We start from the raw sequence: 11,684 nt of genomic DNA, 5'->3' as shown, positions 1-11,684 counted from the left end.
AAAAGGCTAAAAAGTAAGCCCTACACAGATCCAGAGTGGAGTCTCTTAGGCGGATGGATGTTATTTTCTATGCTTCCTTCTGGCAACCCCTGAAACCAAGCTGGTGCCAAACGTCCTGCTCTGCTTTCCTTTCGACCACATCAGCAAGACTGAGAGGGGAGCCTTGTCCTCTGGGCAGCCCAGGACTGTCCAGGCTTGCACCCTGGGGAGGTCACTTCAGTGCTGCTAACACAGCGGGTTGACCTCACCGCTGGAGCCACACTCCATTGTTCTCGAGACAAACAGATGCCAACAATTGGAGGGAAATAATATCATCCTGTTATACATCTGTCTCTTTCTAATACCCTCGTGGATTTCTTCCCTCTTCTCTTCACTAATTTAGCTCCACCACTTTCTGAGAGGCATCTCATTTAACAATAGTGCCGGGGAAGAGGTTTCATTTAGCCAGAAGGGGGATTTGGTAACTGAATTGGATATCATCAACTGGATCACATTCCCAAATGACTCCTTTTTCAGAGTTAAGGTCGGAATGATGAACCTCCAGGCTCCCCCAAGCAAGAGACTCTCCATTCATGATGATACCATCACGTGGCCCACCAGGTTCAACCAGGTAAGGTCCATTTCAGAGTGTCCCCAGACATTTACTCAATGCCAAAAAAAGGGGGTCCACTATTCAAACTCTGAAACAGCTATTCCAAGATGCAACTAGATGTGATTTAACTCACCTCCTGAAGAAGACAGGGAACCAACATGCAGTTGAAAACAGCACAGGCAGTGGGAAGTTTATAATGGCAAAATGTGATATATAAAGGAATTGGATAGGTGGGCTTATTAATAACTGAATTTAACAAAGTACAGAAGAACCTCATCACTGTTCTTCATTGTTACCCCAAACATTGCTGTAGCATAACTTAACAATACCTTGTTTGGACCGCTGAGATTCTCAGATAATGTTCAAAGGAGCCCACAGCTAAAAAACTTACATGGTTAGGAAGCGACAAAGCAAATTGCATCACCTAAAGTCTGAAACATATAATTGTGAGAAGAAAGCAAGACACACAGAACCAGGAAACTTTGGCAACTTATGTATTTATTCAATATAAAATCAATCAGTAAAAATAAATAAATGAAGAGCAGAAGCACCCCAGAACCTAAGGGTGAGGTGTGAGCCAAAGTTCTCAAAGGCCCCATAAAAGTGGGTTCAGGGTGTTTGTGGCCTGCTCAGTGTCCAGCAGGGGACATTCAGTATCAGACAGGGGGAGGGCAATTGCTGTGAAGCGAACAACAGAAGGACCAAGGGCAGCAGCTCCTTGGGATGTGAATGGTCATCCTGATCTGATGGGCACTTCAGACTTCCTGCCAGTGTGGGAAACAGGGGGGTAAATTTGGCCCAATCTGAGGAACAGGTACGGCATGTTTAAGTCAGAAATTACCATCTTCTTTCCTTTTTGGACAGGCACAACCCCTTTCTCTGTGCAATGAGAATTGCCAATTGGGCTACAGTCGGACCAAGAAGGAAGGGAAGCTGCCTTGCTGCTATGATTGCATCCCGTGCCCAGAAGGGAAGATTTCGGATCAGAAGGGTCAGAGATTTTTTATTTATTTTTGGGGTATACTAGTTATAAGAATTGTCAAGAATGATCCAGTACATGAAAATTAAAATAAGTAGAGAAGGAAGGAAAGAGAATGGTTTCCAATGGTACCAGTAAGATGTACCTGTTTTGGAGCATAGTCTCATATGCTCATGGAATGCAGAGGTAAGGATTTCAGCATAGCAGGAGATGATGGAAACAGGGAGAACTTATGATTGGTGATATCCAGGTGATGAACTTCTCTTCTTCCAGTTGTAGTGAAGACCTGCATTGCTCTGGAATCCTAAGTAAATACAGCCCTCTTGTATATAGAAATAATTGGGCCAAACACCTATATATATTTTACCAGTACTGATCCAGCAGCCATCATTCAAAGCTTTCTGACTATTTGCCTTGATTTCTTCTGGGCGCAAAAGGCTTCACAAGTATAGTATAGTATTTTTCATTTTTCTTTTACAGACATGGATGACTGTTTTGAATGCTCTGAAGATCAGTATCCAAACAGTGACAAGGATGGATGCCTTCCAAAAGATAAAACTTTCTTGTCTTATGGAGAACCATTGGGGATCAGTCTGGCCACTTTTGCTGTCTGCTTTTCTTCCATCACAGCTGCAGTGCTTGGAATATTCGTGAAACACAAGGCGACTCCCTTAGTCAAAGCCAACAACAGGAACCTCACCTACGCTCTCCTCCTCTCCCTCCTCCTCTCCTTCCTTTGTGCTTTGCTCTTCATTGGCCAACCTAACAAGCTGACATGCATCCTACGGCAAACTGCTTTTGGCATGATCTTCTCAGTTGCCATTTCATGCATATTGTCCAAAACCGCCATTGTGGTTCTGGCTTTCATGGCTACCAAGCCTGGCTCCAGCATGAGGAAGTGGCTGGGGAAACAATTGGCCAGCTCCATTGTTCTTTCCTGCTCCCTTATTCAAGCCACAATCTGCAGCATATGGCTGGCAACTTCTCCTCCTTTCCCAGATGTTGACATGCACTCAATGACTGAAGAAATAATACTAGAATGTAATGAAGGCTCCACTCTTATGTTTTATTGTGTCCTGGGATTCATGGGTTAGCTGGCCATTGTGAGCTTCACGGTGGCTTTCCTGGCTAGAAAGTTGCCGGACAGTTTCAATGAAGCCAAATTTATCACTTTCAGCATGTTGGTGTTTTGCAGTGTGTGGTTGTCCTTTGTTCCAACCTACTTGAGCACCAAGGGCAAATACATGGTGGCTGTGGAGATCTTCTCCATCTTGGCCTCCAGTTTTGGGTTACTGGGTTGCATCTTTACCCCCAAATGCTATGTCATTTTACTGAGGCCTGAGCTGAACAGCAGGGAGCAGCTAATTAGAATAAAGAATTAAGAACTGACAAGAGTGACTCACTGGTCCAGGGAATTCTTTGTCACTGGAAATACTTCTTTCCAGATCATTGTCAGTTGGATATGAATTAATTGAACACATGAAGTTAATATAAACTGAGTTCCATATTTAAGTTTAGTCCTGGTTCATCATATCTCAATCGGCCATGATTTATCCACACACGTGGCACCTCATTCGTTTCCACTACTCTCCGTGGTCCTGACAGCAATGTAATCATTGTGAAACCAAAAGGAGTATTTTGTGAGGTTATTAACTGACATATAATTTCTCAACCCACCACCAATTATCTACACACCCAATATTACATATCACAATCTAAAATCCCCCCTGCCTGCTGATAATAGTTCTTCAATAGTTCTGTTAGATCTACTTGAGTGGATTGAGAAGAGTGATAAGGGATGCAAACTCATCCATTGGATACAAACTTTTTGACCCTGCCTTGACCCTGCCTTAATATATTAAAATTTATTCAGAAATTTTGCAAATATGCACAGGAACACATATATTTCACTCATAATAAATACCTTGCCATCTCGCTCAGGAAAATCTTGCTGAGACCTGAACAAAAAGCAACTTGTTTTCTTTTGTAGAGTCCCAGAAGAACTACAGTTTATGAGTGACCCAACTACACCAGAATTGCCCAATTTACCATAATTGCATCTCTTAATTCTTCTAGTTCCGTGGTTCCCAACGTGGGGCACAGGAGGGCAATTTGATTTTTAAGGGGGGCAATTTGAGAATGAATTATGAACATACAATGGTCATTTAGGCTTCCTCCAAGCAAACATGAATTCACTTTTTGAATAATAAAAATTATATGTCACACGGAGGGGGGCCTCAAGATTTTAGAGATGCTTAGATGGAACATGGCAGGGGGAAAGTTTGAGAACCACTTATTATATAACCACTGCTCTGGTTAGTAGGGAATTCATGGGTCAGATGTGAAACTAAGAACCAAGACTAGAGGATGCTATTAATACACTATCTACTGTACCATTTGAAAATGGGGCCATAGAGACACGAGTCTCTGGACTCAGCTATACAACTGCAAATAAAACATTTTGTGTTGCAAAGTGCATTGGGGATGATGGACTATGGCAAATTCAATCTATTTTTGCAAGACTTTGTCTACTTAGAAGCAGCTTTTCTACCAGCAAATTTCAATCATTTGTGACAAAAAGATAACAATCATGGTTTCTTATTTTTAAAATTGTCATAAGAATGCATAGGCAAAAATCTATTTAATTGTTGGATTTGGTTATTGTTTCGTACCTGAGTGTAATCAGTTTTAAGGAGTTTATTCAAGTTGTAATAAGAACAGTCAGTCCTCAGGTGTGTTTGTTGCTGGGGGTCCCCCAGACCCCAGGTTATATAGCCTGTATTCAGACCTAGGTCATACCTGATAGGCCAATTCAAACTTCCCATCAGGAGCTGGATTGGACGGCTCCTATGGCCAATCAGATTACTACATTCTAAAATCCTACATGCCTATTATTCTTAGATCCCAGCTCCAGACATAACACTGAGACAAACCAGGCAGCCTCTGAAAACTGAGCTCTTTTGCCGAATCAGGGCCTCTCACCTAGTGCATTTTTTTCACCTAGTGCAACCCCCGCTTGTACCTATGCTGCCCCTAGTCTCCCCATTCAGGAGAACCAAGCTTAAGAGAAACTTAGTTGGTCTCTAAGGTGCTACTGGAAGGATTTTTTTAATTTTGTTTCGACTACGGCAGACCAACACGGCTACCTTACCAAGAGATCACAAAGACACTCCCATAGTCAAAGCCAACAACCGGAGCCTCACCTACGGCCTCCTCATCTCCCTACTGCTCTGCTTCCTTTGTGTATTCCTATTCATTGGTCAGCCTGAGAAGATACCATGCCTCTTTTGGCAACCTGCGTTTGGCATTATCTTCTCAATGGCAGTTTCTTGTGTGTTGGCCAAAACCATCACTGTGATCATGGCTTTCACGCGACCAAGCCTGGGTCCAGGATGAGGAAATGGATCGGGAAAAGACTGGCCTTTCCATCGTGCTCCCTTATTCAAACCACTATTTGTGCTGTGTGGCTGGCAACCTCTCCCCCATTCTTGTATTTTGACATGCGCTCAATGACTGAAGAAATTGTTCTGGAATGTAATGAAGGTTCAGTTATTATGTTTTACTGTGTTTTGGGCTTTCTGGGCTTCCTAGCCATTGTCAGCTTCACTGTGGCTTTCCTAGCGTCAAACTCATCTTACAAACAACAATGCACTAGAAGAAGCCAACAACAGTTCTCAGCACTACAGGGTTACATTATTCACTCACAAAGGAAGCCGCTTTCCCCCTCTCTCCATAAAGTTAGAAAAACCAAAGATTTTCAGAACAGCTTCAGGTTTTGGCTGCTCTCATAGACAAAAAACCATGGAGTCAAGTGCTAAGAATAAATCCTTTTTTGCAACCCACAGCTGATCTCTATTGGCTGTGTTACTAATAGGAAGGAACATGACTTGTTAGTCCCAGGAATACTGTACTCTTAGCATAACTTGAGTTTTTCTCATATCCCGTAAAAGCTCTTTATCTCAAAGAGGCCACAGGCAATTAGAGGATACAGTGGGGTGGTAATTCTTGTCAACCAGGTTCTGTAGTAATTAAATTATTGTGTTGGGCACTATTTTGAATATCCGTAAGAAAGTTTGTGAAATAAATCCATTTCTAAGACTGTATTCCCAATTATTGCTTTCGGGGGGGGGGGATAAAAAAATAAAAGAACCACCAAAGATTTGTTTGTTTGTTGCACTTATATCTCACATTTTTCTTCAAGGAGCCCAAGGCAGTGTATGAGGGTCTGCCCTCCATCTTATCTTCACAACCCTGTGAGGTGGCCCAAGGTCACCCAGTAAGTTTCAGGACTGAGTGGGGATTTGAACCTGGGTCTCCCAGTAGGTCTGGAAGATGTATTGATACATTGTCCAGAACAGGTTTGAGAGCCAGAGTATGGTGACAATTACCTGATTTTTGACCAAGGCCGTATACTGCAGGTGGGGCTTACTAGCTGGCTGGCCAGCACCTTGACCACCTTCTCTGGCTGAGCAGGTGGGCTGCCTTATTCCTCCCTAGGCAACTGTGGAAGCAGCAGCAGCTTCACCACGGTGCCTCGCAGTGGTGGGGCCAGTGCTCCTTCCTTTTCCCTCCGCATGCCAGGCAGTGGCGGTGGCAGGAGCAGTGGTGGTTTCAACCCAGTGCCTTGCAGTTTTCAATGTGGGCCAGGACTCCTCATTCATGTGAACAGTGCCATGCCTGTCTGACTTCGCAATCTCCTCCCCCTCTGTGCACCCTGGGTGTGGGGCCAATACTAGGGCTGGGCAATGTATCTTGGCTGCTTCTTCCCATCCTATTTCCTCCTTATTTCAGACATCGTGCTTTATCACTATATTGTGATGTTTACCTGGTGATACAGCACGATGTTGAAAACCTGATATCACCCTGCCCTGTATCCCATGTCCTAGTCTGACACTCTAACCGCTACACCACACTGGCTCTCTATAGGTATACGTTTAAGTATACTTAAACCTCAGATTTTCAATGGTTAGTTAGCTCAAAGCTGCAATGGGACCCCCTCTTTGCTCCTCAAGCATCTCATGGACCAACCCAACCCTTTGCTGGACCAAGGAATGGGTGAGAGACTGTTACCTCACTGGCACAGGAATCTGAAGTAGGAAGCTTCACTCTCAGAAGGCACAGATCTTAACGCCCTGACTTTGTGCTCCTCTTGCTCCAAGATTGGGTATATCCCTTCCCTTCCCTAGTGGTTACTATGGCACATTGCTGCAATCACTTTCTCTAAGACTTCTGGGTACTTAGGGATCCTTAACTGTTGGCAGTGCCAAAGAATGCTCCAACTACCTCACAACTGCACTCATTTCACACACTAGCAAGGTGTAAAATTCTACAAGGCAGGCTTAAGCAGTATGTGGACCGAGAACTCCCAGAAGTGCAAGCTGGATTTCGAAGGGGCAGAGGAACCAGAGACCAAATTGCAAACATGCGCTGGATTATGGAGAAAGCTAGAGAGTTCCAGAAAAACATCTACTTCTGTTTCATTGACTACGCAAAAGCATTTGACTGTGTCGACCACAGCAAACTATGGCAAGTTCTTAAAGAAATGGGAGTGCCTGATCACCTCATCTGTCTCCTGAGAAATCTCTATGTGGGACAAGAAACTACAGTTAGAACTGGATATGGAACAACTGATTGGTTCGAAATTAGGAAAGGAGTACGACAAGGCTGTATATTGTCTCCCTGCTTATTTAACTTACATGCAGAATTCATCATACAAAAGGCTGGGCTGGATGAATCTCAAGCCGGAAGACCCTGATGCCGGGACCAATGGAGGGCACAAGGAGAAGGGGACGACAGAGGACGAGGTGGTTGGACAGTGTTCTCGAAGCTACCAGCATGAGTTTGACCAAACTGCGGGAGACAGTGGAAGACAGGAGGGCCTGGCGTGCTCTGGTCCATGGGGTCACGAAGAGTCGGACACAACTAAACAACTTTGGAATTAAGCTGTGTGGATGTTAATGATAATGCCTGTTACCTCGCTGTCCGAAGCAGCACTCGTACACTCCACCTCTTTCATTTCCGTGTAGTAAACAACTCTTTTTGTAGAAAAGCTCTTTATTGAGTGTATGGGTTAAAAGCACGCACACATTTTAAATGAACACACACCCTTGACTCCACACAAAAGGTTCCATTCCCCTCAGATGTGTTATGGTGAGTTCATATACATGCCAAACACCCATGTGGGTTCAAGCATTCGTACACCTTGTAACCAATTCCTATACAGTTCTGAGATCTCCCTTATTGGCTGTTAGGTCCGATCTACTGTATTGTATTGCTTGCTTGTATTAAGAGCATGCAAAGAGCCCTACAAGTGGATCAGGCCTAAGGGGACCTGATAACTCTCCCCCCTTCTGCTCCATTATTATCTGGTGGCATGGTGCCTCTGAAACTGGAGCCATTATGTAGCCATCATGACTTGATGGAATTGTCTTCAGAGAAGCTGTTGCATTCTCACCATAACTGCACTGCCCATTTCATCATGCTGGTCTTCCCTCTCACCCATTGGGATAATGTTCTACATGGTAGTCTTGTGAAGAGAGCCCCCATGTGGAGGTATCAGTTGACGCAAGTCATTCATCATTATAAGACAGGAAGTACCTTGTTGGATGTTACAGGGGAAATTCCCCAGCTCACTTGAGTCAAACAAAGACTCCAGCCAAGATTATAGAAGCAAAACAGCAGCCAGTAGGCCTGATCTTTATCATTGCAACAAGATTTCAAACTACAACATGGAAGAAGTAGAAAGAAGCCCTGGACAAAGGATGGCTCCCCTTTTTATAAGTTTCCCAAATTACCCATAACACCCTTACTAAAGGATCATACATTTGTCATAGAATCATAGAATCATAGAAACATAGAATCATAGAGTTGGAAGAGACCACAAGGGCCATCGAGTCCAACCCCCTGCCAAGCAGGAAACACCATCAGAGCACTCCTGACATATGGTTGTCAAGCCTCTGCTTAAAGACCTCCAAAGTAGGAGACTCCACCACACTCCTTGGCAGCAAATTCCACTGTCGAACAGCTCTTACTGTCAGGAAGTTCTTCCTAATGTTTAGGTGGAATCTTCTTTCTTGTAGTTTGGATCCATTGCTCCGTGTCCGCTTCTCTGGAGCAGCAGAAAACAACCTTTCTCCCTCCTCTATGTGACATCCTTTTATATATTTGAACATGGCTATCATATCACCCCTTAACCTCCTCTTCTCCAGGCTAAACATGCCCAGCTCCCTTAGCCGTTCCTCATAAGGCATCGTTTCCAGGCCTTTGACCATTTTGGTTGCCCTCCTCTGGACACGTTCCAGTTTGTCAGTGTCCTTCTTGAATTGTGGTCATAACTATGTCATAAATTGGGAGGGGTCTTCTGGCAGAAACCTGACCTCCCCCTTCCAATCCCATTGTGGGATAAAGCCTAGACAAAACAAAGGGGTGTATTTGACTTGACGCGGGGGGGGGGGTATTACTCAGAAGGGTGGTGGGAATGGGTGACCCCTCCCCACCCTCTCACTGTTTCAGTGTATCTGAAGGAGTGTGCATGCACACGAAAGCTCATACCAAGAACAAACTCTAAGGTACTACTGGGAGGCTTTTTTAAATTTTGTTTTATCTAGTGTGTTGTGTAACATGCTGCCCTCTGGGCGTTCCCAACAGCCACCGTCCCCAGCAGCCAGCATGGCACATGGTCAGGGAGGGTGGCTCGTGTGGGGAGTTCCACAACACCCCCAAGCTCAGTAGGGTGATGGAGAGGACTTGGGGGCCACATGCGCCCCGTTCTCTGGCCCCGATCTGCAGACTAAGCCCACTAACTAGGCACCGTTCTCTGTAGCCAAAGGCAGGGGTGGTCCCAGATGACACAGGCAGGCAACCTGAGACTTAGGGGCCACTCTGTGGCCGAACCTCATTCCATGGCGCTCCAGGCTCCAAACCTTTGGGGAATATGCCCTCCTTCCGATGTCACTGGATCCCTGCTTCCAGCTGCCAACATGGCAAATGTATTGAGAATGTTGAAGCAAATGGAGGGTTGTTGTTGTTGTTGTTTTTTAATCTCTGCTGACTTTTGTGTGGAAATAAAACTCTTCAATCCCAAATATGGTTTTCAAAGCTTTACTTAAAAAGACTTAGGTTTCAAACATTACAAAACCAACAAAAGATACAGGGTGTCAGCTGCATAAATTTGTTCATACATTGCTGGTCGTAGTGTAAGGCACAGCTGGTAATTCTACCTCCCTTTTTGTCCTTTATTTTAATTTAATTTCTACATACATACAAATACATTTAAATGAATTATGAAATTAAAAACACCAAAATATACATGAAAAAAGCTTACAAAACTGCAAGGTAGAAAAAGGAATTAGAAAGAACAAAGATAGACCAACAAGAGAGAGAGAGAGAAGGAAAATAAAACGTAGACGTATCTCCTTTTTTACAGCTTGTTTCAAGTTGGTTGGCTCCAAGGAGCTAACACTAAGACAAAGAGACGAGGTGTATATGTGCATTCTTCGTCTCTTAAGTCTCTAAAAGCTAGTTCATTGGCGTATTTTGTTGCTATTGGCATCCTCAGTTGGCATCCATCTGTCTCAAGAAACCATGGCGTGCCCCGCGAGGAGTGAAGTCTAACCACTGCATTGGTAGCACCAAAGCTGTTTCCCTGGGGCAGAAGCCTGGACAATGTTATTAGCAGCTTTTTGGCTAACAAAATATTGGCAACACGCATTATTTCGCAGTTCTTAAGCGGAAAATGTACAGTGGATTCACAAAGGATAACATTCAGTCGATACAACATTAGAGGAAGTAGTCAATCAACATCACAGAGGCAAAGAAGCCGTTCAACTTCCCTCTACAGCATGTGTGGAAACCGCCTTCTCGACTGCTGGAGCCACGCTTGGTCTGGTCCACTCAGTTTGCCAGAGCCTGTTTTTGCATGCAGGGCAAGCCCTAAATCTCAGAGGGTTTAGCAAGCCAGTTGAAACCGTGTGCAAACACTTTCAAACTCTATCCAGGAGCTCAAGACTAAGCCCTTGGGGTTAACTCACCCCCTACCTTTGCAATGAAAAAACACTAAACCTTACCACATCCTATGATCAGTGTTTAAAATACAGCCCTTTTTCACAGTAACCTGAATACAGTTACAATTTTTCACCAGTTTATGTAACGTTAAACAATTCCATCCCCGTAAGAATGGTCAGGAGTGCTGGTAGGATCAACCAACGTTTTGCAGCTGCCAAAGTGTTCCAGAAAAGGTTGTCCTGGTTTTAAAAGACATTGAAAACTACACACTATTTGAACTTCAAAGCTTTTTCTTTAAAAGGCCTGTCTGAAATTTCTCCTATTTTAAATCCAAAGATCTCACTAAAATTGCTGCAAGGGCAGGCACTTCAAATCCAGAGTAATACTACCAAGATAAAAAAATAGAGCTCAGTATAAAATGTGCAAATACTATAATATAATGCTTTAATAAATAATGCTACATGAGACAACTTCGTATATTACTAAAATAAATACAGGATATTTTTCCAGCTAGAACTTGCCAGAACTCAGTTCTGACACCTCTCAGTTGGGTGCCATTGCCATTCTAAGAGAATGAGAGAGGTGTTCCGGCACCTTTTCCAAGAAACACAGCTCTGTCTATCACCGTTATAAAGGTTGAGTTTTCCTTAAATTCATTAGACTAACTGTATAATGCACACACTGCATCATAAGCATCACTCTTCAACATAACTATCAAAACTATATCCTACCCTACCCACTGGATGGCCGAAGAATGGATGCTTTTGAATTACGGTGCTGGAGGAGACTCTTGAGAGTCCCATGGACTGCAAGAAGATCAAACGTATCCATTCTTAAGGAAATCAGCCCTGAGTGCTCACTGGAAGGACAGATCCTGAAGCTGAGGCTCCAATACTTTGGCTACCTCATGAGAAGAGAAGACTCCCTGGAAAAGACCCTGATGTTGGGAGAGATTGAGGGCACAAGGAGAAGGGGACGACAGAGGATGAGATGGTGGGACACTGTTCTTGAAGCTATGAACATGAGTTTGACCAAACTGCGGGAGGCAGTGGAAGACAGGAGGGCCTGGCGTGCTCTAGTCCATGGGGTCATGAAGAGTCGGACATTAAT

At 44.0% G+C, this 11,684-nt stretch overlaps 1 pseudogene across 1 annotated transcript; it reads left to right on the top strand.

Annotated features, from left to right (window-relative positions):
* The first annotated feature begins 529 nt into the window (after positions 1-529).
* LOC308575567 (vomeronasal type-2 receptor 26-like) lies at positions 530-3,149 on the top strand (annotated as a pseudogene). Its single transcript has 3 exons — positions 530-610; positions 1,457-1,583; positions 2,052-3,149. The product of its transcript is annotated as a vomeronasal type-2 receptor 26-like (transcript).
* Positions 3,150-11,684: the final 8,535 nt, after the last annotated feature.

This window comes from Podarcis bocagei (genome assembly GCF_964188305.1).
Source record: "Podarcis bocagei genome assembly, chromosome: 16".
In the NCBI taxonomy this organism is placed as follows: domain Eukaryota; kingdom Metazoa; phylum Chordata; class Lepidosauria; order Squamata; family Lacertidae; genus Podarcis; species Podarcis bocagei.
The sequence above is the reverse complement of the archived record's forward strand: the minus strand, read 5'-3'. Positions and strand labels throughout refer to the sequence as shown.